This window comes from Culex pipiens, chromosome 1 (genome assembly GCF_016801865.2).
Source record: "Culex pipiens pallens isolate TS chromosome 1, TS_CPP_V2, whole genome shotgun sequence".
Classification (NCBI taxonomy): domain Eukaryota; kingdom Metazoa; phylum Arthropoda; class Insecta; order Diptera; family Culicidae; genus Culex; species Culex pipiens.
The window spans coordinates 19,224,210-19,251,064 of NC_068937.1; the positions used below are offsets into that span (position 1 = coordinate 19,224,210).

A 26,855-nucleotide genomic window follows, 5' to 3' on the forward strand; every position below is an offset into this window, starting at 1 on the left:
AGCTCAAATCTTCATCAGAGTCCTTGCTCCGGCCGGAAGAAAATCCCGAGATCTAATACTTGCGAGATGTTTATTATTGTTATTACCCTAATCATACATGAAATAATTGGTATAAGATGCTGTCTCCTCCCACCTCACCCTTTTGTCGGAGGAGCATCTTGCGAAGAAGATTGCAGCATCCACCGGACCGGTCATCGGATTTGGAGCAAGACGTTTGGTCGTCCGGATCCGACGACCGAGAGCGCTGCATTATTATTTATTGGGGACAAACATTCCTTGAAGCAGTCTTCTGTCTTAAGACGGAGGTGGAAGGATTAGCTACGGTCTTGGGGACGGACCGTCTTGCTCTCTCTTCCTGGAGTTGACAAATCGTCATCGTCACCCGTGATTGCTAATTCATTCGAGAGGGATTGGTTCTGGTGAGGGCATGTTGGCAATTTGAAATTTGTCATTGCAAAAGAGGAAAAGTGTTTCACGGATTTTAATCTTTTGATCAAAAATGTAACAAGAATTGTAGATAAAAAGCTAAAAATAAAATGTTTCATCAACTATTCAAGCAAGTGTTCTTTTTTTTTGGCTTAGCCCATATATAAAACGTAAACTGAAATAAATCTTGATTCATTAAATTAAAAATTAAAAAAAAATCTAGAGGAATTAGGTTTAATTTTTTTCATTCAAACTAAACTCGAAAAGAATCATTAGTAAAAAGTCATAGCCCAAATTTGACTGATTCTTTAACTACGATATCTGATCCATTTCAATGGAGCTAAGAAAAAAAATATGTTTAAATTTTTTCATGACAAGTTTCAGCCCAGAACCTTCAATGTACCATGCTAGAACCTAACCTCGAGGCTACCACGGTGCGTTAAAGAACGCTTCCAAAATCGCTAGACATCCACCAAGTAGTAAAAATTGAAATTTAAAGCCATGATTTCAACATTTCAATGAAAAAGGTCTCTTAAATGCATATTATAACAGTCCGGTTTCAAAATTGAAGATTTCTTAGATTTTATCATACTTCAAATATTCGACAACCCTGTCCAAAGTTATGGGCACCTAAAAAGTACTCTAATGACTGAATTATTAAATTTTAAATAAGAAAAAAATATTTACAATAAAGAATTGAAAAAAAACGTTTAAATATTTTTTTAAGAATTTAGAATATTTTGTATTTCTGCCAACACTGCCTACAGTAACGAGCACCTATATAAATAATGTAATTTATAGCCATTAATAACAAAAAAAAGTGATTCCTCATTCTTTCGATGCAAAATATTTTGGAATTTGATTTAAAAACAAATGTTTTGCTCATTTTTAATATCTGACAACCCTGTCTAAGGTTATGGGCACCTAAGTAAGTTTTTTTTAAACATTTAAATGATGATATGGAATAATATTTCAACATATATCTGGAGTTTTGGCAGCTCTGGCATGAGATAATAATTTTCACGAGGAAAGTTATTTTTTTATGAATACTAGTAGTATTTATAATATTTTATCAACTCAAGCTTGAGATTGGTTTGAAGGAAGTTTAGGGCAAATTTTCAATTTTACGTTTTCAAATCTCAAATTCTTATAAAAAGATTAATGTTAAAAATTTAAAAATGGTCTACCTTACCAACAAAAATTGTATATTTTTTATATATACAGCCATTTTTTATTGTAAAATGTTCATTCTTTTATTTACTATCTTTACATGAGCAATTCTCAACCAAAATCAGAAATTGATTATTTTTCCTGAAAAAAAATATTTCCACAAATGGACAATCATGGACACTATTAAGCGTTTTCTTAAACGTTCTATAAGCTATTGTGCTTTATTTGTTTATAAGAACTTTGAAAAACTCGCGCTATCAAAAAAAATCGAAAACAAGATTTTTTCAGTTTAAATTCGTGATATCTAGAAAGCGGTGCATTTTATCAAAAATCTGTAAAGTACTTTTCGATTGAAAATTTGATTTTATTTTAAAAACGGAAACCAAAAAAAATGGGGTTAATTTATTTTCCAAAATATTTTTTTTTTTTTCAAAAAAATCAAAACTTTGCTCATACTTTTCTGTGGCTAAAAAAAATATATCAAAAATTTATAAAAAAAAACTTGGATTTTAGTTTTGTAAAAAAGAGTTAATAAAAAATCATCACTTTTTTCCATGCTTGAACCTTACCTTGAGGCTACCACGGTGCGTAAAAGAACGCTTCCAAAATCTTTTAAAAATAGACCAAAAGACCAAGAAGTAAAACTGTCAAAATTGTCAAAATTGTCAAAATGGTCAAAATTGTCAAAATTGTCAAAATTGTCAAAATGGTCAAAATTGTCAAAATTGTCAAAATTGTCAAAATTGTCAAAATTGTCAAAATTGTCAAAATTGTCAAAATTGTCAAAATTGTCAAAATTGTCCAAATTGTCAAAATTGTCAAAATTGTCAAAATTGTCAAAATTGTCAAAATTGTCAAAATTGTCAAAATTGTCAAAATTGTCAAAATTGTCAAAATTGTCAAAATTGTCAAAATTGTCAAAATTAGCAAAATTGTCAAAATTGTCAAAAATGTCAATATTATCAAAATTGGAATTGCAATATTGTCAAAATTGTCAAAATGGTCAAAATTGTCAAAATTGTCAAAATTGTCAAAATTGTGAAAATTGTCAAAATTGTCAAAATGGTCAAAATTGTTAATTTAAAATATTTTTTTATTTTAGGTGTTTTTAGACATTTCAAATAGTGAACAAATAAAATTATTTTTTTTCCAAAAGTATTGTTTAAAAAAGCTTCAATTCAAAATTAATTGATCCAAATTCAAATTAACAAAAACAAAATTATGTTCTCAAAACAAATTAAGTGTAATTGGGTCCTAAAACTAAGCTTATATTTGTGATGTTATTGTTCAAAACGATAAAGCTTATTTTTCTGAGTACAATGACCCCTTGTACGACATCCAAATTTAAAATGAATTTTTTAAATCAATAAAAAAATAACCTTGCGGCCCTTTTTGACAAAAAAAAGTCCAATTTGACATCTCGTTCCAAGGGAACCATAGTTGATCCATCGAAAAAATGTTGTCTTGTAATTTTTTTTTGCATTCAAATGAAAAAAAGTGATCAGAAATGGTTTTAATCGTGTTTTTTTATCGTTATACATACAAATTTACGTAGGGCTTTGGCTTTAAAGCCCAATTGAATTGAAATTGAATAGAATAACACAAAATTACATTAAAGACAGAAAATAAAATTTCAAACAGTTATGCTGGAGATTCCCAACTTTTTGACAAAAAAAAAAATCAAAACTTTCGATTTTTATTGCGTTTTTGTGGTTTTTGGAGAATTCCAGACTTTTTCCTGACTTCTCGACTTGAGTGGCCACCCTGAACAGTAGAGAGATTCTGTGAACGGATCACATTTCACGGAATCTACAGGGGAGGAAGGATGCGTGGACATACCGTACCAAACGCTCCGGTTATTTTTTTATCTTTTGAACTTTTTCTAAACTTTTTTTATAATTTTGAAATTTTCACCTTGGGTGGCAACGATGTTTCCTCCATCCATTGACAAATTACCCAAAAAGGTTGATGGGCGGGACAGCCCCTTGATCTCTACACCTTTCCCAGACAAATTAGCCGTGGTCCACACTTTTTTTTTTCTTCAGCTGGCCAATCTTCCCACCACCCTCTCCAAGTGAACCCTTAAAACACCACTTTTTTCACGACCAACCAATGAACGATGACCAACCACTCAAGGGTTTCTCCACCCAAGCGAGGAGGTTCAAGGGTCTCCCTCTTGAGGTTCAGAGATTATCGCCGATTAAAGTCGGTTCGCTTGAAGATCTTAATTACGGTTGAAGTGACCGGCGGCGCGTGGCTTGGTGGGTCCTCCCCTTAAAAGGAGCTGATCTCCTCTCTCGACTCTTTGTGGAACTAATTTAATCAAGATAATTTCTTCGCCAAGATTTGCAAGGTGTGCGCGCCCCGTTTTGACAGCTCTGACAAGATAGTTGGCTCAAGATGGAAGAAAAAACGGGCTAATTAGCTACGATTTTGCGATTTTAACGGTACACTCTTCGCGAAAAAGGCATAAATTCTTGATTAATCGCTGGAAGTGCCCGAAAAGCAACGCGCGCGCAGAGAAAGTATTGCGGAACTTCTTCCCGCTTAAAAAAACGAAAGAAACAAGTTCTTGAGGGGCCTAAACCCGCTTCGTTTCACGCGATGGGAACAAAACTTCAATAACAATAAGACGGCAATTTGAAGTTGGGAAGCTTTACGGGACTCTCAAATACCATATTTTGCGCCGTGGACCTGGTGACCGAGTTTTGGAGAAAAAAAAGCAGACGCCGCCGGCTTCAGGTGATGATTTTATGTTTTATTTATTAGGGCCGCCGCCGCGGCCGTCACTCCGGGAGGGAAACTTCCGACAGCGGGAATTATTTCTTCGTTTTTTTGGGGCCTTTTTTATCTGATGACGGCTGTTTAGATGCGCTATCTCTTTCGGGTATGAATTTCCTTCTAAATGTTATGGATTGGTGGCACTCTGGGGAGATTTATTTCGCGGATAAAGTACTGTTAGTGGTTTGTTTGGGGTCTGGGAAACGAATCACGGTTTCAAATTGCTCGTTTTGCGGTCGAAAAGTGCGAAAACGCGATTTTTTGCCAAAAGCGAACGTCCTGGCTCCCTGCCTTTGTTCTAGAAAGTTCGAGAATAGCTCAGATGGTAACGTGCGTGCTGTCGTCGAAAGGTCTTGGGTTCGAATCCCGTCGGGTGAAAGTTTTTTTTTTCAAGCTTTTGAATACATAATCGTGCCGAAGTGACCTTTAACTGCTCAATTGCGTGTCGATCAGGTAACTTTTCGGAAAATGACACCCCCAATCACAGATATTCTGTCATTCGTGACTTCAAACCCCATTGTGCTCGCGTGTCCGGACATAGCCCAACCGAAACCGATCCCATCAATCAGCCATCAGCGGGTTCAATCAAGGCTTCCCCCCGCTCGTTATCCAATATCCCGGCCGGCCTACCGTAACCATCATCATCATCACTAACCGCCTCTAAAACAGTAGCCGGTGTGCACCAAAGACCCGATTACCTAACCTCATAACTTCCCTTTTGCGAGGGGCGCAAAAACCCTCAACTCGCAAATCGCTCAAGACGAGGAAGTTTGGTCCGCTCGTTCGCTCCAACGGAACAGGACGGCGGCGCTGATTATCAACCGGCGACGACTTGGTTTCTTCTTGTTATCGCCGTCGTCTAGATCTTGGCCACGCGATCGATTAGAAAGACCCACACTAATGGTCGGTGGTCGGGTCTGTTTACCTCGGCCGATGGTTATTACCTGCAAGGGTAAAAAGTGATCACGCATTACGAGATTATGGACGGTTGATCGATTGGAGGGTTGCAGCGCCCATTTCTGCGCGCAATCGGACTGGCGAAAGAAGAAATTAGCCGAGTGATTCCTTTCACAATTGCATTGATTGGATGGAGGTAATTGTTTTTTTTCTTTGCACTAGAAACGAAGCTTGCACAATAAATTTGAGCGAGAGTCGATGAAATCTAATCGAAAACGTGCAAATCGGCTCGAAATTAGGCTAAAATCAAGAAAAGTGCAATTAGCGAACGTCCTGGCTCCAGGCCTTCGTTCTGGAAAGTTCACTCGTGGAGCATCCTGTAAAGTGGGCGGTCATATTTCAGCACGTCATAGACTTGGGTTCGAATCTCGTCCAGAAAACTTTTTTTTCAGTTTTTGATCAACAAATTTGGATACTTTCTTCATTAAGAGCTGTGAATCAATGGTAAAAGTAATATTTTTCGCTCTGATTCACCCAAAAACAACCTGACAGCAACCCCGAACCATATGATTTTCCCCAAATTCAACAATTTCCATTCTCTCGCACCCAAAAAAAAGAAGCCCGCCCCTAATGGCCACTTGGCCATTTCATTTCCGCGCGAGTTCAAGGTGATAATCATCTCGCCAGAGTCGCGAAAAGTAACGCCAGCCAGTCCCACTTCCGAGCGCGCTTCCGAAAGCGCCGCCAAAACAAATGTAAAAGGAGATGAGGCCGCAGCTCGTAACATCTTAATTATGTAATTCGTGCAACTCGGCGGACCAAATCCGAGGCGATTGCATTTGCTCTGTTTTCGTTGAGTTTATTTCTTTTTTGTTTTATGTTCCGGCTTGTCTCAGCTGGACGCGAGGAGAATCTCAACGAGTGTTGAACAGTGGTTGCCGAAAGGGGTGGGACATGATTTCTTAAAAGGTCATTTAAGCGAAATTTGCCAAAATTTCACAAAACTTAATTTGTGGGACAAAGATGTCCCATTGGCCACGAATTGGTTTGTTGTGATACAAGATTTGCCGTTTGGACATATATATTAAGTGAGACAAGCTCTTCTTTTTGGACATTTCCAATTTCAGTAATCGCTCTCAAACCAAGCTCCGAATCTTTGGGACAAACTCTACCGTTTGAACAAATTAAGGCAAATTGAGACAAAGTCTTTCAATTGGCAAACAATGATTGTTAGTATTCTTGTGAGACAGTTTCTGCTATTTTGACATAAACGAAGTCATTATAAACCAATCGTGAGACAAACTTCGGAGCTTTGGGACAAACTTAACCCTATGGACATTGTTTCAACAAATTATTGGTATTGAAGTTGTGGGACAAGCATTGTTCCATGTTTCCCGACCGAGTTTTGAGACAAGATTTGCCGATTGGACATAAGCTCAACCGTTTGGACAAAGAAGAAATCATAACAAACCATCGTGAGACAAGCTACGTCGTTTTGAGACAAACTCGACCCTATTGGCATAGTTGAAATTAAGATAAAATGGTGGGACAAAAACACATGATTAAAAGTAATCCTGTGAGACAAGTTCTACCTTACGGTCAAACAGCTTTCTAAAACAAAAAAAGTGAGACAAACCCTACCATTTCGACATCAAATTTAGTCGTCTCCACAATTTCATCCACCACTGTCCCACCAACATTCCTCGTTCAAACTTCACACACGTGAGACACCGGCCGTACCTTTCGGCGGGCCGACACTCAACAAAAATTAAGAAATTAGCCCGGTCAGGTCTGGCGTGTCTCAAAAGTGCCGGTATGACCTCCCTCTCCGTGACCTATGGCCGGTCTCGAGAAAGTGGCCCCGCGCTCAAGTTTTTCCTAGGAAATGCAAATGTTTTCGGGCCGGTTCCGTGAACGTCTCACTCGAGACGAGATTTTCGTGTGGAGATGAAGAAGAAGAAAAAAAACCGGACGGAAGATTCGCATGAGAAGATTTTCACCTAGACTTGAGGCTGAGACAGCCCAGCAGGTGTGTGGCGGGGAAAAAAATTACGACCGTTGTGTGGTCGATATGCGTGACGAATGGGCATTTTCTCTGTTTATGTTTTTTTTTGCTGTGGACCTGATTTGACGAGAGGGAAAACATTTGAATTCTGTTGAAAAAAACATTAAAAATTTGCAAAAATATTAAACGATTAACTAGCGACACCTTATTTTTTTACAAAATATATTCATTCAAAAAGAAATCTACTGTTGATCTTTAAATTTAAAAAGAATAAAAAATAAGTAAAAATTTCATGTTTTCAACCTTTAATAAAGTCAGCTAAAAAATAAAACATTTCTCAGTTTGCGCTTTTTTTTGCTGGGGACCTGATTTGACGAGAAGAAATTTGTTTAAAAAAAATCTTTTCAATCCATTTTTTTTATATAACACTTTCAAATTCTTTCAATTCAATTCTAAAAAAACACTTTCAATCCCTAAAAAACAGAAACATATTTTTCACAAAAGAAAAAAATATTATTTATTCAGAAAAATCAAATAAAAAATTGGTTATCAAATCAGAAAAAATAAATTGAAAAAATAAAAGGAAGAGAATAAAATCAAAATTAAAAACAAACATTCAAATATTACGTAAAATATTTCTAACAAAACTCGTCTTGTCAGGTTTTTAAACATGCCTGAATATTTGACACTCATTAAAAAAATAAAAAAATAAATAAATTAACTAATTAATAACAATGTTTCAAATAAATAATTAGATGAGAAAAGATTGGATTACAATAGATTGGATCGAAAAAAAAAAACAAAAGCAGCAAGTCCCATTGCAGAACTGTCAGATAATCGAAAAAAGTTTAACTCATGAACGGAAAAATACATCAATTTCACTTAAGTGCTTATCACTTCAGACAGGGTTGCCGGTTTTTTTATATTTCAAGTTAGTAAAAAACAAATTTCATGATTTTAAATAAATTCCAGGATAAATAGAGTATTAACATTTCACGTAACCGAGCTGCCAGATCACTTCTTTTTTTTTGTTATTTAAAATATCAAAAAATGTAAATTTGAAATTAAAATTTAACATTCAAGTTTAAAAAATTTAACATATCTTAAGGCAAGGTGGCCAGATATTCAGTATAATTGAATTAATCAAACTTCAAAATAAGAGTAGTTGAAAAAGTCACAGAAACACAAAAATAAGTTATTACAATACCTTGAGTGAACGAATATTCAGACAGGGTTGCCAGATAAAATAAAAATACTATAAATTAAGTAAAGCTGATGGAAACTCTGTACTGTGAAGTTTTTTATTCAGCTTTATGAAAAACATTTGTTTAACATTAAGGGTACACATCAACCAAGAATGTTGATCTTTTTCTTCCAAAATCGATGAATTAATTTTTGTATTTTTCAATCCGGCTGAAACATTTTTGGTGCCTTCGGTATGCCCCAAAGAAGCCATTTTGCATCATTAGTTTGTCCATATAATTTTTCACACAAATTTCGCAGCTGCCCATACAAAAATGATGCATGAAAATTCAAAAATCAGAGTCTTTTGAAAGAATTTTTTGATCGATTTGGTGTCTTCGGCAAAGTTGTAGGTATGGATAAGGACTACACTGAAAAAAAATGATACACAGTAAAAAAATTGTTTTAATGATTTTTAATTTTACTTTTTTTCACCAAAACTTGATTTGCAAAAAAACACTATTTTTATTTATTTTCTGATATGTATTAGGGGACATCAAATGTCAACTTTTCAGAAATTTCCAGAACGGTCAAAACAAAACTTTTGCCGAGTTATGATTTTTTTAATCAAAACTGATTTAAAAAAAAAGAAATATCGCAAAAAAATTTCAACTTCATTTTTCGATTTAAAATCAAATTTGCAATCAAAAAGAAGTTCAGGAAAATTTGATAAAGTGCAGCGTTTTCAAGTCAAAGCTATTTTCAGATTACTTTTTTGAAAACAGTCGCCGTTATTCATTTTGCCCGCTTTTGAAAAAAATATGAAAAGCTGAGAAAATTCTCTATATTTTGCTGTTTTGAACTTTATTGATACGACCAATAGTTGCTGAGCTTTTGCCATGCAAAGATTAAAAACAGGAATAATTGAGTTTTCTAAGTTTCATCCAAAAAAACGGCATTTTCTAATGTCGATATCTCAGCAACTCGGTCCGATTTACAATGTTAAAATATGAAACATTCGTGAAATTTTCTGATCTTTTCGAAAACAATATTTTTATTTTTTTTAAATCAAGATTAACATTTCAAAAGGGCGAAAAATTCAATATTACGCCGTTTTAAAATGATAGTCTTGATAAAAAATAAAATAAAAAGATTGTTTTCGAAAGGATCGGAAAATTTAAAAAAAAAATGAGGCATTTTTAAGGCAAAGTTGCCAGATCCCAAACTGAAAAATCTGATGGAAAATTTGGCTAAATTTCAGAAAATATAGTTTTGGAACGAAATAAATAATAAGCTACATAAATATACTTTAAGTCTCAAAGCTGTAAACAATGTTGACAAATGTTTACAATATTTAGATTAAAAAAAAATTGGGATGATTTCTAATATATTATAATAAAAAAAATATTTTCGGGCAGTACTAACTTTAGAGAGTGAGCAAAAAAATTAAATAAATTGAAAAAATAATGTTAAAGATTTTTGATGGTTCGAAAAAAAATGTGTGCAGAAAAATTAAATAATATCTCTAAAAAAATGTTGGTCCAGATTTAAATTTTATCCTGATTTGTAAAGTAAATTCATAGATTAATTTTTTTTTTGGCAGAGTTGCCATAAGATCCCCGTAAAACTTATTGAAAAAGTATTTCAAATATGTTCAAAAAATTTAATCAAAGAAGGACAATTTCAGAAGTAAAATAATGTATGTAAATATCATTCAAGAGCTCGTACCCGAAAAAGACAGGGTTGCCAGATATTTTAAATAATAAAAAAAAAGTCAGAATCTTTAATTTGTATAAATTTGATATATGTTTTTAAACGCTATTTGAATTAATTTGAGCTCTTCAAGCCATATTTTTTAAATCAAATTTTGTTTTTTTTATTCTAAAACCCTTCTAAGTGAATCGACTCTCCCATATTTACGCAGCGTTGCACCCCGTGTTGATGTTTTTTTTTGTCTTCTTTCGCATCAAGCCGGTCCAAAACCTGCGCGTGAATGTTGGAAAGACTCCGGCAAATCACCGGTTTTACTCGGGCCGGAACCTCCGGCAACAATAACCGGCTCCAAAAACCTTTTGGTTCGCTTCACAATCGAGAGCAACGCACACCGCGCGTTATTCAATTAGTGCTGATAAGCCCTTTTACTTTGTTTTTTCAAGACCTTCGCCCGAGAGATTGGTAATTGGACCAACGGAACCGTTACTGATTAGCATAACAGTGTCGTGTTCATTGACTTTAAATTTCGGAGCCTCTATTAAAACCAGATCGCTTCGCGATCTTCGCCAAACTTCCGGTCAATCCACTCTCGGGGGTCGCAGACGCTCCTTTTTTGATGGCCAAGGTGAATCCGCTCGAAATTTGCTTGCACTTTGGCGAGCACTTTTCGCGAGGGGGTAATTACAAAGTGCAGAGTGGTCCAAAAATTGCAAACACCTTTTTTTTACTTTGCTTCATCAACTTTGGTGAAAGTGTTTTTCGTGGTCCCTCTCTTTCCTCGGTCTTCTTTTTATTAAGGGGTTTCTCACCCCGGCGCGTCAAAACAATCAGTGGCCGGTGCCAGCTGGCAGTGTTGCCATCACAGGTGGTAAATTAAACCGGGTTGCGGTTGCGATGATGGTCAATATTTGCGAGCTCACCGGTTTTTTTTTTTCGGTAAGAGATTTGGAGAGGGGCACTAAATTTGTCTCCAAATCCGATATGGCGATGATGAGGTTGCAGTTGCTTACCTGGAAGGAGGGAGAAAAAAAGAGAAAATGATAACGAAATTTAGTACAGTTGAACCTTTAAAAGTGAAAGTAGATGATAATAAATATGTGCGAGTTAAATTGACGAATTTATGACTAATTATTTTTTTTTTGTTGTTTTTATTTCAGGTTGGTGCAACAAATTGGAGCAACAATAAATCCAGTTTCAGAGAAGGCAGTGATGAAAAAAAATCTTTGAACTTTGAAAAAAATCGATTACGCTTTAACAACATTACAATAATAATTGCTTACTTGGGTGACAAGAAAAATTTAATTTTTTAGAAAATCTCAAGAGACACTTGATTTTTTAGGTAAAAGTAAGTAACTGTTCCAATTTTGAGCCAAATTGGTTAAGGTTTAAGGGTTTATTTCAGTGTTTCTCAACCGGTGAGGAATTCCCCCCTGGGGGAAAATTTGGACATTCTCGGGATGGAATGAGGATGCAAATGATTTTTAAAGATTTTTTTTATATATTTTGTTGTTGTACTCTTTCTATCATTAGCAAAGATGTTTTTCATTCTTTAAAATATAAGAATTCTTTTCTTATTTCTTTGAGTTCAGTTCTTTTTGTAAATCCATATTTCTTTATTTTTTTATAAATTTAATATATATTCTTGATTTTTTTTTAAAGATTGTTTGGATCAATTTTTCTATTTTATTTTATGAGCAATGATTATCACAAAAATATGTTATTTATCAAAATTTATTTTTGTTAATAACAGTCGATAGCTTATCCTTAGATGAAATTCAGGCGGCTCTTGAAGCTCTAGACCAGGCCTGCCCAACCTTTTCGGCTCAATTTTCACATTTTTGATCGTCAAAATTACAATTGTTAATTTTTTCATGGTTTCTTTGATGGAAGCGGTTCTCAGATGACCAGTGAACATAACTTTGATAAAAGTTTGAAAAAAAATATTTTGCAGGTCGTTTTTATGTAAGTTTTAAGTGAAAAATTGGTCCGGCCCGCGGGCCGGATTGATTTTTGACGTAAAATGTAGATAAAAACGACTTGTATAAATATTTTTTCAAACTTTTGGAAAATTTATGTTCACTGGTCATCTGAGAACCGATTCCATCAAAGAATCAAAAAGTACCGGACCAGATGGAATATCTCCAAAATTTGCGAAAAATGTAGCCTCTGAACAGGCTTCTCCGCTTTATTGGCTGTTTAATCTATCATTAAAATTAGGAATATTCCCAAGTGCTTGGAAGGAATAATATTTAGTTCCAATTTTCAAATCCGGTTAAAAAATCTGACGTGAAAAACTACCGTGGAATTGCTCTTATTTCATGTATTCCCAAGCTCTTTGAGGCAATAGTTAACAACAAAATGTTTGCTCAATTAAAAGACTACATAACACAAAAACAGCATGGATTTTTCAAAGGGCGCTCAACAGCAACTAATCTTCTCTCGTTCGTAAACTACACACTGAATGCAATGGATAACAAAAACTCTGTACAGACACTCTATACTGACTTTAGCAAAGCCTTCGACAGAGTGGACATTCCTATGCTTCTTTTCAAATTGGATAAAATCGGAATTGATTCTAATCTACTTTCATGGCTTAAATCTTACTTAACAAAACGCACGCAATGTGTTAAATTTAATGGCCTCATATCTCGGCTCATCAATGTTACTTCCGGGGTACCTCAAGGCTCTCATTTAGGCCCATTACTTTTTATTCTTTACGTGAATGATGTATCCTTTATATTTAAGCATATCAACGTTTCGATTTACGCAGATGACATGAAATTGTTTATGAAAATTAAAGACGAAACTGACGCTTCAAGATTTCTGAACGAAATCAACATATTTTATGAATGGTGCTGTCGTAGACTTTTACAACTTAACATTGAAAAGTGTACCTCGATCTTGTTCAGCAGAAAAATAAATAAGCCAAATATAAACGTAAAACTAGACAACCAAACAGTTGAAACCTGTTCAAATGTTAGAGATTTCGGAGTCATACTTGATTCTAAAATGACTTTCATCGAACATTACAACACGATGGTATTCAAAGCAACTAATATGCTCAACTTCATAAAACGATTCAGTTATAATTTTAAGGACCCCTATACATTGAAAACATTGTTCATAGCTTATGTTCGCTCTATTCTTGAATATTGTAGCGTCGTGTGGAGTCCACACATCAAAACACACGAAACCCGTATTGAATCAGTGCAAAAACAATTTTTACTATTTGCTCTTCGTAAACTAGGGTGGACAGTGTTTCCCCTTCCTTCGTATATTGCACGCTGTATGTTAATAAGCTTAGAAACACTTGCAAAGCGTCGTGAATTTGCCTCTCTCTCGTTCGTAAATGATCTTATTGCAAACCGAATTAATTCTCCAGAGTTGTTACAAACATTAAATTTCTATGAACCCACACGCGTATTGAGAGCACGTGAGCCTTTCGCATTGCATTTTCACAGAACTGACTACGCTAAACACGGGCCCATGAATAGAATGATGGAAACTTATAACAAATATAATAACATAATCGATTTCACAATGACAAAATCCACCATGAAAAAACAGTTCTACAAACAAAGATAGATGTTCCCCCCTTGTAATTAGAAACTAAGCAACGATCATGTAGTCTACGTATGTTTGACGAATAAATAAATAGATTGTTCTGAATTCGATTATCAGAAGGTTTCTTAGGAACTTCGAATTATATTTTTTTGCATTTAAAAATTCTTCAAAATTTTAACGGGAAATCAAGTGCTATCTGCTGAAATTAATTTGAAATGCATTTCCCTGCGTTTAGAATCATTCTAGCATGTTTAGGTTCATCCGAAAATGTTTTAGATTTGAGTAAATTTTCGATATATTTTTTTTTGTTGAAAATTTGAATTTCGTAATTTTTTTTATTTTTTGAAAACTGATGATCGCAAAACAACTGAACAATTGTAAAATGCATTTTAAATCCCTTTTTGTCCCATATTTTTTTGAAGTGTATGCGAGGAAGATACAAATTTAACTTTAATTTGGGATGTTATTTGTTAAAGTACAAGAGTAAAACTTTTAAATTCTTTTTTAAAAAGTAAAAATTATCATTAGCAAACAAATTGGGCAAATAAATAACTCCTTGATTATGTTTTTTAGCAGTAGACATGCTTTTTGAAGTATTTTTTTTTTTGCCTACACTTGAATATTTAAGAAAAATGGGTCAAGAACTTGAAATCAAATATTCCTCTATAATTTTTTTTAATTTTCTTTCTTTTGTGGTTTACAGCATGTTATTTTTTTTTAACATTTAAGTTTTGATTTATTTATAAATTTCATTATACTTGAACTTACACGATTTTGAGCACTTTTTCAGTCTAAATTACAGCAAGTAATATTACAGCCTAAAAGAAGTAATATTTCAACCTTCAAATTTTACACCTTAGATATTTACAAAATATTAAACTGTGCAGAATATGTATTTTTTTATCGATTTTATGCATTATTTTATATTTGAACAAATACAACGTTTTGAGATGCTTTGATATGTAAAAAAAAACAATAAAATTTAGTAAACATTTCTTTTACAAAAAAAGGTATCAAGATTAAAAAAAAGGCTGGCAAAACACTCTTAAACTCTTTTAAGTCCTTATAATAACTAAAAAAGGCTGTCAAAACACTCTTAAACTCTTTTTAAGTCCTTATAATAACTGAACAAAAGGATCAATGAGCTAAATTATTAACATTACAATCTTGTAATTATTAATGACAAAACTGAAACGAACGCTTTTAAACTGAAAAATGTGAACCGTTTTAAATGTGGTTTGAAATACAAGTTTTCATCTACACATCTACTGCAACATTTTTGGAAATCCTGAAAATTTGAAAAATGTACCGAAAATACATTGTAAAATTATAAAATAAAAATATTTTCAAAAATTCGTAGATAATCTGAAAAGTTTGCAGAAACATATTGATTATAATTATCATGTAGATTTCAAAAATATTGTCTACGTGGTTTATGGATGGTCCCTTCAGAATCAAATAATAAATAGCTCATTAAGAAGATAGTCAACCAAGTTTCTACCAAAAAGATTGAACATTGTTTGTTAAAAAAAATCTTCGCCCAAGATACGTGAATTTCTCCTAATTAGTCTAGTACGAGTACCTAAAACTCGTTCACTTTAACTCAACTAAGTGTTTAGATCGACTTTTTACAAAAAAAAAGAATACTGGCTCCAGAGAGGATCGAACTCACGACCTTCGCGTTATTAGCACGACGCTCTAACCAGCTGAGCTATGGGGCCTTCGATGAATAGGGGAGGGAAAAAGGCAAAAGAGAACTGTTTCTCCTAACATGATGGGTTGTTAAAGTTGTCAATAAATTCGTCAGCTTCTATCGAAGGCAATCAAAAAATAACAAATTTACGCATTTTATTACTTTAATAAACGAAGCAAATTGATTACACCTTGTATCAACGTGTTCACCGTTATTACTGTATTTATAGTAATTTCAGAAGTATAAATTTAGATTAGTAAAATAGCTTCGTAGTCAGTCAGTCAAAATAATCAACAAAAGTTTTTCTAACCCGAATTAACAAAAATGAATCTCGATCGACCGTGACAGGACTCGAACCTGCAATCTTCGGATCCGAAGTCCGACGCCTTCTCCATTAGGCCACACGGCCGCCGTTGCGAGCGGCCCGCCCAAAGGTCAACGGGTTTATTTTTAGCCCAGGGGCTCTCATCTCATCAGTTTGCGAGCAAGACTTGTTGTTGTTGGTGGTCGTTATCGTTTTACTACCCAGGTGTTGCTCCAACGAGAAGAGTGTTTGAGTGTGTGTTTGCGTTTGTTTTGGCACGGGAGGTCGAAAAAAACGGCGGCGGGCAAAATGAAAAGGCCTAATAAAAGTTAGATAAAATGCAGCGTCCAGGGCGTGACGACTAACGGTAGAGGTAGTATAGTTGATAAAAGAAGAAGCAAGCAAAAAAACAGAAGTGGTTAAGGGGTAGCATTAGTATTCATTGGAACAGACAATAAAATCCACCACATGCAGTAGGTTAGGAGTGGTGGAGAGATAAAGTGAAAGAAAACAACAGACAATAATAAAAACAAAGTAAAACAGACCTAACTGAACTGGACGGAAGTGTGTGTGACGTATGGAATTCGAAGAAAACGGAGCTTTTGAAGCGCTTAAAAATAAGCTCTTTCTTATGCAGAAGTCGAGTCGAAACGGACCGTGACCGAGAGTGGTGCAAATTTCAGTGCACGAAACTTACATAATATCACTGTTAAGAGTAGTGCAAATTTTAAAAGAAATTTTAATTAAGGAGCCCTCACTAAGAGAGAGAGAGAATCGAGAGCGAATCGAAAGCGACTCTCTTCTCTCTCTTGCGCAAGAATTTCAATCTCACTTATACATTCACAAGTTAAACGTCAGACGCCGCAAAATGAGAATATCGTTGACTCATTTACGATCTTTTTAAACGCTGATAATATTTCCTCAAATTTTCAACTCATTTCAGCAAATTGACCTGCAAATTTGCTGCTCAAATTTGCCCTCCAAACAAACCCCCTGGAAAACGACTTTTGACTCACTTCGTTTGACGTTTCTCTCTCACCTCCCGTTGACACGGAACGGAACATGGATTTTCAATTCCCTGCTGTAATTTCGAATGCATGCAAACTCATGCATACAAATTTAGGTTTAATAAGTTTTCTCTCCGATTCCGTCGCCATCGTCCTCTTAGAGAGAACAAGTCCCAGCATTTTTTTCCCTCCGGGCCAAAGGAAAAAGGCATCTTTCCTGCTCCTTGCTCGTGATTTTTTTTCTCTCTCAGTACAGTTTGATTAATTTCATTTCGAAAAATCAAATATTTGAATAAAACATGGAACTGTACTTGCGGGGTTCTGGGTGGCCCCTCGGACGTGCCATTTCACCATTTTCAGTCCAGATTTTGCTTTGCGATATTTATTTTCCCAGGGTGATTCCCGCTCTCCACTTTAATGACTAATGGAAGGGACACGACCTACGATGGCGGAAGTTCTAGTTGGTGGAAATTTCGGGAAGAAGTGTCGATAGATTGCTTTGGCTTATTGAATTTATGCCTTTTTGTTAACTGTCACGTTGGGTGACATTATGTTTTTTTGTTAGATTTAATTTCAATTTATTTAAAAATATTTAAAATCTTCTATTGCTGAAAAAATCAACAAAATAAAAAGGAAAAAGTCTACACCCAAAGGAAAAATATATCTCAAAATCTGCAACATTGGATTTGCTGCAGAAAATGTCATATTTTAGAACATTTTTTGCAGCAAGCCCGTAGATCATTTTTGCCCGCGTGTAAAAATTTCAGCGATCTGCAGTTCTCACCAACACATATAACGCTGGCCCGTCCCCGAGCAACACTCCAAAGAGAAGCATATGTTGGTGCTCTTTCACTCACTTTTCATCAAGCGTCCATGGCGCGGTGGTAGCGTGTCGGATCAATAACCAAGAAATTGGTGGTTCAATCCTCGTTCCACTAAGTGTTTTTTTGTGAAATACAACCAAAAAGCCGTCGGTAATGTCGATAATTGTCGGTAACGGGCAAAAATGTCATACTCCTATATCGCAAAAAATGCATGAGGACAGATTTCATGCAGATTCTGATATACTTTCATGCCGCCATGCATCACAATCTTGCGACTGCCAGTTGGGTGTACCAAAGATATCCTCTCTCCGACACAATCGCATTCTTGAAACATTGAGGAGAGAAACACTCATCTCTCTTCTTCTCAAATTCAGAGCAAAGCGAGCTAGCGAAACTGACAGCGAGAGCGTTGCTGCAGCTCACACTCTGCAGCAACGCTCTCGCTGTCAGTTTAGCTAGCTCGCTTTGCGGGTGAGCTTGGAAAGAGAGAGAGATAAAGGAAGAGAGCAAAACAAAAATACGGAGGAGCGAATCTTTCGGAGAGAGACATTTTCATCAAACTCTATTTTAAGATTTTTTTTGTAAATTCTTCTTATTTTGCTTAAAATTTTGCAAATTTATTTTGTTACAGATTTGAAATTTTCAACCCCTCTCAATCTGACGGTACACAAATTTCCGTCACATTCCAAGGGACCAAAATTCCCGTGAGATGGCGTTCATTAGAAAAAGCAGCAAACGCGGGATGACGATGAAAAAGTGGTACCCAATTGGCTCGACGAAATTCGCTGCTCACTCTAAAGTTTGTGTGTTTTTTTTTTGCAATTCTTCGCGAAAGTACAAGAGATATGAATTTTGCTCACGTCCGATTGGTTCTATTAATTTTATTCCAATTCTGCTCTACCCACTGGGAAATTTTAGAGGGGTGGAGAGAAAGCGGAAACCTTCATGTGTGGGATGGAGATTTTTTTTACTTTTCAATTTTTTAACCATTTGACACATGTGGTGGGAATATCCGGATGGAATTTTGAGAGTTGGCTTCCGCGTGTGAACTACGCTGTGCTTGACAATGTGTTTCAATTTGCGAAGGTTTGATTGAAAATTTGATTTTGCTTTTATTCAACTCTTATTTGAAAGAAAATATGAACATCCTAAATAAATATAGAATAATTTGATGACCAAACGGGATCAAGAGATAAATATTGAGAAAATTTAATAATTTTTTAAAAGTTTCCAGAAAACATTAAAATAAATAGTTCCTTTTCCTTATTTTTTTTTTTAACTTTTCGATGATAATTATCGATGATGAACTATTTGGGGTAATATTTACCAACAAATGTTTTATAGGATAAAAATAACATTTCGACTTGAATTTTGAAGGTATATTTGACATTTGATATCAAATGTTACGTTAAAAATTAAGAAAATTCTTAAATACTCAAATTTTCATAATATGCAACATGAGTATCACATGAAGCAAAATTTTGTATGCTTTTTCACTTTTATTAGAGTTTTTTTTTTGTTTAAAAAAACTGTAATTTTCACGAAATACCGTAATTTTTTCGAAAATATATTTTTTTTATAATTGCAATATGGGTTCAAACAATTCAAATTTGCACGCATTTTTGCCGTTTGAGAATTTTTTTAACTAAAATAATATTTTTTTCCAATACTGTATTTTTTTCAAGTGCTAAAATTTTCATAATTTGCAATATTGTTATCAAAAGATTCAAAATTTTGCATGAATTTTTGCTATTTTAAAGTTTTTTGAATGAAATAAAGAAATTTTATCAAAGTACCGTATTTTTCTTGAAAATACTCCAATTTTCATATTTTTCAATATTTATCAAACGATTTGAAATTTCAAATGCATTTGAACTGTTTTTGAGTTTTTGAAATTAAATACTAAAATTTTACAAAATACCGTGTTTTTTTTCGAAAATACTCTCATTTTTATAATGTACAATATGAGTATCAAAAAATTAAAAAAAAAATCTTTTTTTTTTATTTGGAATCGGAAATTAAAAATTATGAAAATTTTAGTAAACAAAACAAAACATTTTTTTAAATAGCGTGTTTTTTCGAAAATACTCAAATTTTTATGATGTACAATATTAGTATCAAATTAATTAAAAATTTTTCATTTTTTTTAATTTGAAATCGGATATTAAAAATTATGAAAATTTCAGTAAACAAAACATTATTTTGTACAAATTTCAGTATTTCATCGAAAAAAAACCAAATTTATGTGGAAAAGCATACAAAATCCCACTTCATTTGATTCCAAATTTTGAAAATTTGATTATTTTACAAAAATATGGTAATTTTGATATTTTTTTTAGAATTTAATATTATAATATATTCTTGATGTAAGCAAGAAAATTTTGCATGGTATTGATTGATTAGGTAAATTTTAAAAATATTCAAAAAACGAGTGGGCATTTGAAATAATAACTTTAAAAAATAAAAAAAAATCATAGTAAAAACTTGTAAAATCGATTAAAAATTCCAAAGAAAATATTTCATAACGAGTATTTTTGAATTTTATTTTATAGAATAACTTTTTTTTAAATCTTTTAACGAATTTTGTTAAATGTTAAAGACATCGACCAGAGCCGAAGGACAAGAACTTTTATTAAAAAAAAATTAAAAAGCCAAAAAAGGATAAATTAGGTAAGACTAACTTTTCGCAAAATTAATTATTCAGAAGGTAGTTAACAGAAACTTTTTTGAAATTTTATCAGCTTCTCAAAATATTTTTCAGGAGTTTTTTCTCCTTTATAAAATATATCAAATTTAATTTTTTAAGCATTTTTCGAAAATTTTAACCTGAAAGTGCTTGACTTGAATAAGGTATAAGGTATATCAAGGTAGTATGATCAACTTTTTGAGAAATTTTCAGTTGCAAAATTTAAATTTTTTATTAAATAAACATTTTGAGATTTAAATTTGTAGAAATAAAACGTAAAAATAAGGTATATATTTTTCCACATACCAAACAGTCGTTATTACAACCTACAACTTTGCCGAATACCCTAAATCAATCAGAAAATCATATTTCAAATACTGATTTTTATACATTTACAAACCCAGAGACTTGTTTTCAAGAATTATGATGAAAAATTACTTGGTTTCCGCCTATGTGAGATCCCGAATATAAAATAACCATTCATTTACCATACAAGATCATAACATGACGTTTTGAGAAAAAGTGACCATTTAGGGAGCGGTTATTTTCATTCTTTTAATTTATATCTGACTTTTAAAAATTAAATGAGGACCGTATATTATTTTTTTTTTTGTAAAAAAAACGTTTGATTATTATGCAACCACATTACAAACAGTTTTCAAGTAAAAGAAAAAGAAGCATTTTTTCTAACCATCTTCACACCTGCTGAAAAAATAACATTGTTTTTACAAATTTAAAAATGCAGGCATTAAGGAAATTTTTAGTCATGATATAAAATAAAGTTCAATAACTATATCCTAAATGGTACCCCAATGGTAGTTGTCTTTGAGGGATGTTTTGATCGTTAACGGTTTGACGCTAAAAAACGAAAAAAATAATAGAATATAATGAATTAATAAAATTTACTCTTAAAATACAAAAAAAAAACATTGAAAATTTAGCAAAATTCTTAGTAAAAAAATCCAAGATTTCAACATCTTATCTTCAATGAAATTTAAATTTATTCATGCAAATAAAATAACCATAACTATAAATTGCCAATTTCAAACACGAAACGACGACGATAGTCATAAAGTGCACCCAACCGAGAAAGTGGCCGCCTCTTATCGTTTTGGCCGTTAATTACCGATGGGGCGGCACATTTTATGTCTCATAATCATAAGTTATTAATTTCAAACTGTGTTGTGACGGTGTGCGTGTGGTCTTCTCTCCCCATGAGAACAAAAAAAAAAGAGTATCGATATCACCGGAAAGAAACATTTGACCCATTATCCATTCCGGAAACATTATTCTTTCTTCTCAAGTTTGAGATGCATCTCCAAGTTTGAGGTTACGTAAATCTAGATGTAGACGACTTCCTCAAACGAATGTGCCACACGATCACCGATGATGGCGATGAGAAATCAATAAAGTTGCCCGGGTTTAAAAACGGGAATTTAGCTTAATTTTACAGTTATTGAAGGGGACGATTTCGAAGCTAGGTGTTTGTGGGCTAATTTTTGTCCGGTTTTTGCAACTTTCCGGAGGGGCCAGCTGGAATAACGGGTTTTGACCGGCGAGATTAGCTAAGATCGAACACAGGAAGGGGATCGGGTTCGATTGGGTTTTATTTTTCGATTTTTATAATGTATGGCATTTTGATGAGCTGGAAGTGGCGCTGGAAATTGATCTGAATTAGATTTTGAAAGGTGGAGTTTCCGGTTTTATTGATTTGAAATGACAAGATAAATTTAGGTTATGGATTTGCCTATCCCTTCAAGAATATTTTGAACGAGAATGTAGTTGCAGTTTGTTTTACCTTCAACTGAAATAATTTTAAAATTTGTTCATTAAATGAATTAATCGAACATTAAATTTTGGATCCTTTGTAATTTTCCTATTTCCTAAAGTGTCTTCCTTGACCTGATCAAAAGTGTTAACTAACAAGTTATCGTACCCAATAAATCAACAAATTAATTCAAATTAAAAAGAATATTTAATTAACTATCAGCCCGCACAATAAACAACAATAAGAAAACTATTAAATATATGGTTAAACAATTTTACATCAAATTGTAACATCATTTCACTTGTTATATGAATAATAATATTTGGAAAACAATAAACAGTTTTTTTTAAATACTAAAATTGACAACATAATAACAATAGAATAACCATCAAAAACAGTTTAATTACTATATATCTTGGAAATTAGTAATCAACTGTTAAATTGAAATTTGACTATTCAAAACTATTTCTAGGATGTACAAAAAAATGGTAGAAACTATACGTTGTATAGTTCAATTACCAAATGATAAATAGTACTCAAGCGGTTGTTGTCTTTGCGGGTTTCACAGAACCAGATCAGTTCACCAATTAAATTGCACAAATCGTGTCTTGTAAATTAAACCATAACCGCCAGTCCGTCCAAGTGAGAGGTGTCTTAAAAGTGATCCTCTCAAATCATAATATTGCTCTCAGGTTTTTTTTTCTTGACACGACCTCACTTGCCCATGATTTCACACCAAAGGTGGTGGGCGTCGTAAATTGCCGTGTTTACTTTACATTCTACGCTTAACTTGCCTCCACAGCTTGGGTAAACTTCCTCACAATATGAAAATTCAAACATAAAGTGCCTTTTTGAAGTCTCTCCACGCTCGAAACGGGGCGATTTTTTTTGCGCGCGAACGTGATTTACGACCCTATTGTTGTAATGTGGATCTACAGTACCTTTTCTTTTAAACTTTGACTACTAAACTATGAAAAGGGTGGAGATTTGTAGAGTCAAACTGATTAAAATTTGCTTTAAATCATTTTAAATTTGTCATTTTCACATAAATAGGTATGATTAAAATATAAATATTGCAAATAATTTTTTGAGGCAACAAAGAAGCTTTAAGCAAAACAAATCGATTTAAAATCTTCAATAGAGTTAAAAAGGTTGAAGCAAGACAGTGAGCAAGAGAGCAACGCTCTCTTTGTTTTAGATTCCTCTCATTGGTTGCTCTGCTTTGGTTCCGCTTGCTACAGTTTACTCTTGTTGCAGAGCAGCAATAGCGAATGGGAAGCAGAAGAGAATGTAAGAATCTGGATAGAAGAGAGTTGCTCTCTTGCTCACTGTCTTTCTTCGATAACAAATGTTAAATTTAACGAGATTTTATTGCAAAATTTATTTTTGTTCTTTTTCTTCATATTTTGTTTAAAATAATTGAAAAGCGTGTTAAAAATTTCTCAAGTCAGTTTTTTTCCACTAATTTTTTCATCTCCTCACGAAAAGTTGCACCCCGCTCTCGAGATGGCGCAAAGAGATCGACCTTGTCCGCGACTTTGACGCCGCGGATCATCAGATCTTTCGGCACGCTTGCTTCAGCTAATTTATGGGGCCGCAAACTCGTGCCAAGCTTGACTGACCCCCAAGTCAGGAAGATATCGATCATGCTTGCGCGAACCAACCATACCGTCAGCGGTGATGGTTATTGATTTATGCTCAACAAAACAAGACAAAAAAAGTTTAGCAAATTTTGCGCGGTTTGAGGTTATGTAAGGTTAAGCTCATTTTTTTTGTAAGGGTGCTCAAACGATTCACACAATTGATTAAAGTTTTGGCCCCTGGTTTTAATTCGCGCTCGCGCGCGCGGTTCGATTGTTTTTATTGCGGTAATTTCTTCGGTTAAGAGGGGCCTCTCTTTGATTAACCAAGTGGCCATTATCGGAGTTTTGTTTGATTTTCTCCATTATTTTGTGCGGGAAGGTTTCACTTTGGCCCACGCGATTAGTATGGCGGGAAGGAATTTCGATTAGTGGAAATTAAAACGATTGCGTAACTTATCTGTAAATGAAAAAAAGAAACTACTTCACTTGGCTAAAATTTCACAGTTAAAAAAGTGTAAATACTTTTCTTTTGTCGACCGAATTCAATAACATGTAAAAATACATAAATTCCACCTCGCCGTGTAAATTTACATGTTTTTCATGTAAAAATAAATATATATCAACCAATTTTTTTTAATGTGTTGAATTACATGCAAAATGATGTAAATGTTTTCTTTACAGTTTTACATCTTCGATATTTTCATTTTGCACCTTCGGTTAATTTCAATCATCACGTCTTATTTTATTTTCTTATTTGTATTTTTGATTTCCAAATTTGATTCTATGTCAAATAATTGGTCATACTACCAATTGAGTTGTACCCATCTTTTGCTGATAGGAATGTTTTCATTTTGTGAAATTTTAAAATGGAAAACCGCAGAAATTGTAATTCTGCATAAATCTTATATTTGTGTGATGAAAGGGCAACATGTCGAAGCGTTAAAAAATGAACCAGAATTATGATACTAATTTTACAGTCAAATTCATTCAAATTTTAATCTTTGGTGGAGCAAAATCGAACTTTTTTTTTACAAAGTTAAAATATTTTTAAAATTCTATTATGGAAGGTTTTAGAATTCTTGAAAATTGGACTAGATGATTGAATTTATTTCAATTTTATTAGTGTGATTTTTTTAACTTTTCTTATTTACCTAAGAATTTCTATTGACATTTTTCTAGAAAAATATCAAGATTTTTGTTTGAGTTTTAATTTGCTTTTTTTAGAAAGATGGTACTATTTTATTTTTGCCGAGGGGCTTTTTGAATTCTTCTCAACATGCGTTGTTCTGAAATATTTTCTAAAAAAAAGCAAGATTTAGTGAAACTTGTGCAATTTATGGGAGTTTTTGCTCTTTTTTTTTTAAAGAGAACTAGTCTTTTATGAATTGCTAAACTTATTTTAAATCTACTAACATTTTTGTATGAAAAACATTACTCAAGAGTTTTTTTTGTTTTGTTTCAATTTTGAACATTCAATATTTGTGAATTCTACCATGCCTTCTAATGAAATTATCTATTTTTTAAAAGAAAATGTCTTCTCATTTTTTTTTTTGGATTGTCATTTTTTTTTGGAAATACTCATACTTTCATAATTTAAAATATTGCATTGATACGACGCAATAATTTGAATAGATTTTCATTACATTGTATTTTATAGTGTAAAGTACTAAAATGTTCACAAAATAACGTACTATTTTTAAACAAGTGAAATATTTTATTATATGCAATAAAGGTATCAAATTAGGCTAAATGTTGCATGATTTTCATAATATTAAAGTTTTTAGTGCAAAATAGTCGATTTTTTTTAAACAAAGTATCGTATTTTTATAAAATTACTTTTTATAATTTGCAACATGGAATCGAAAAGATTAGAACTTTTAATATGAAAGAATAAAATTTTCACAAAAAAAGTTTCATTTTAATTATTTGAATTTTCCTAATTTGAATTATGCGTGTTTGGTTGGCCATGGGATTTGGTTTTAATTCAATATTTCTCGGATTAGTTTTCAAAAAGCCGTAAGAGCCATTGGTAAACAAAGTCCTTTTTGCATCGGTATTCGACCTTCTTACGAAAAACCAATATCAAAAATGTTTGAGATTGTTCATCTACACGCCCTTCAAGTGCCCCAAACTACAAATAAATGAAATTTTGTTTCATTTTGGAGAAAAACGAAAATTAGTGACAGAGGTCACGGTGGCTCTTACGGCTTTTTGAAAACTCACCCGAGATTTTCAAAATATTTAATTGATGGTTTTTTTTCCTGAAGATATAATTTTTTGCGGTAATTTTTTCAACAAACATACATTTAAAATTCAAAGAAACATAATATTCTAAGAAACTAATCTGTAAACTTTATTGCAACAAAATTCTATACCAAATTTGGCGTCTTTTAACACTCATATTTCAAATTGTAAGAAAATTAAAATTTTCTAAAAAAAACGGTATTGTGTGAAAACTTTAGTACACTATTTATTTTACACAAATAAATTGTGATTAGGTAAGAATCTATACAAAATATTGCGTCGTTTGATTCCCATATCGCAAAATATGAAAATTTGAGTATTTTCAACAAAAAAACAAAACGGCTTTTTATGAAAGTTTTGGAGCAAATAGACATTCTAAAACCCTCTACAACGCAACCCCGCGACGAGCTTCGATATGAAAAATCGCAAAAAAAAACATTTTTCAACAAATTGTTGATCTTCAAAATGCATTGGAAAGTAAAACTCTAAAAATATTAAAAAAAAAATAAGGTTTGAAGTTTGACTTGTTATAAGTGACTTTGGCAATGTTTTTAACACTCAAACGCTCGGGTAGTCATTTGACCCCTATTTTTTTTCTTAAAAATCTCATAACTTTTGATAGAATTGACCAATTTGGATGCTTCCGGGTGCAAAAGATCCAGATTTGTCTATATTTTCAACTGTCAGACGGAGGACAAATGTGGTCCATTTTTACCGGAGATATTCCGGATTCTGTTGAGGTACCTCGGCCCTCCTAAATGGATATTTGGCCAATATAATAAAAACTTTTCAACAGAATAAAATCGGAAATGATGCAAAACTTCAAGGATTCATTCTAAAACATCATCCTGCATAGATAAATGACATGCTGAAGACCTTCGGGCACCGGAACAGGTTCTATCCGGAAACGGTTCACTGAGCTGAGGTCAATTGTTGCCCAACTGGAACCGGCTCCGCTGCCCCGTAGGACTTAACCATGTCAATTATTTTTGCAGGATGATGTATTAG

The 26,855-nt window shown here is 33.2% G+C and overlaps 2 protein-coding genes and 2 non-coding genes across 4 annotated transcripts in view; all 4 read right to left on the reverse strand.

Annotated features, from left to right (window-relative positions):
* LOC120415614 (uncharacterized) overlaps positions 1-26,855 on the reverse strand; it is a 349,245-nt gene that overhangs the window by 207,773 nt on the left and 114,617 nt on the right. The window lies entirely within an intron of this gene.
* Positions 1-26,855, reverse strand: part of LOC120415618 (uncharacterized) — a 296,505-nt gene that overhangs the window by 200,993 nt on the left and 68,657 nt on the right. The window lies entirely within an intron of this gene.
* On the reverse strand, positions 15,386-15,459 carry Trnai-aau (transfer RNA isoleucine (anticodon AAU)). The gene has a single exon. It is a non-coding gene; the product is annotated as a tRNA-Ile (tRNA).
* Trnar-ucg (transfer RNA arginine (anticodon UCG)) lies at positions 15,768-15,840 on the reverse strand. The gene has a single exon. It is a non-coding gene; the product is annotated as a tRNA-Arg (tRNA).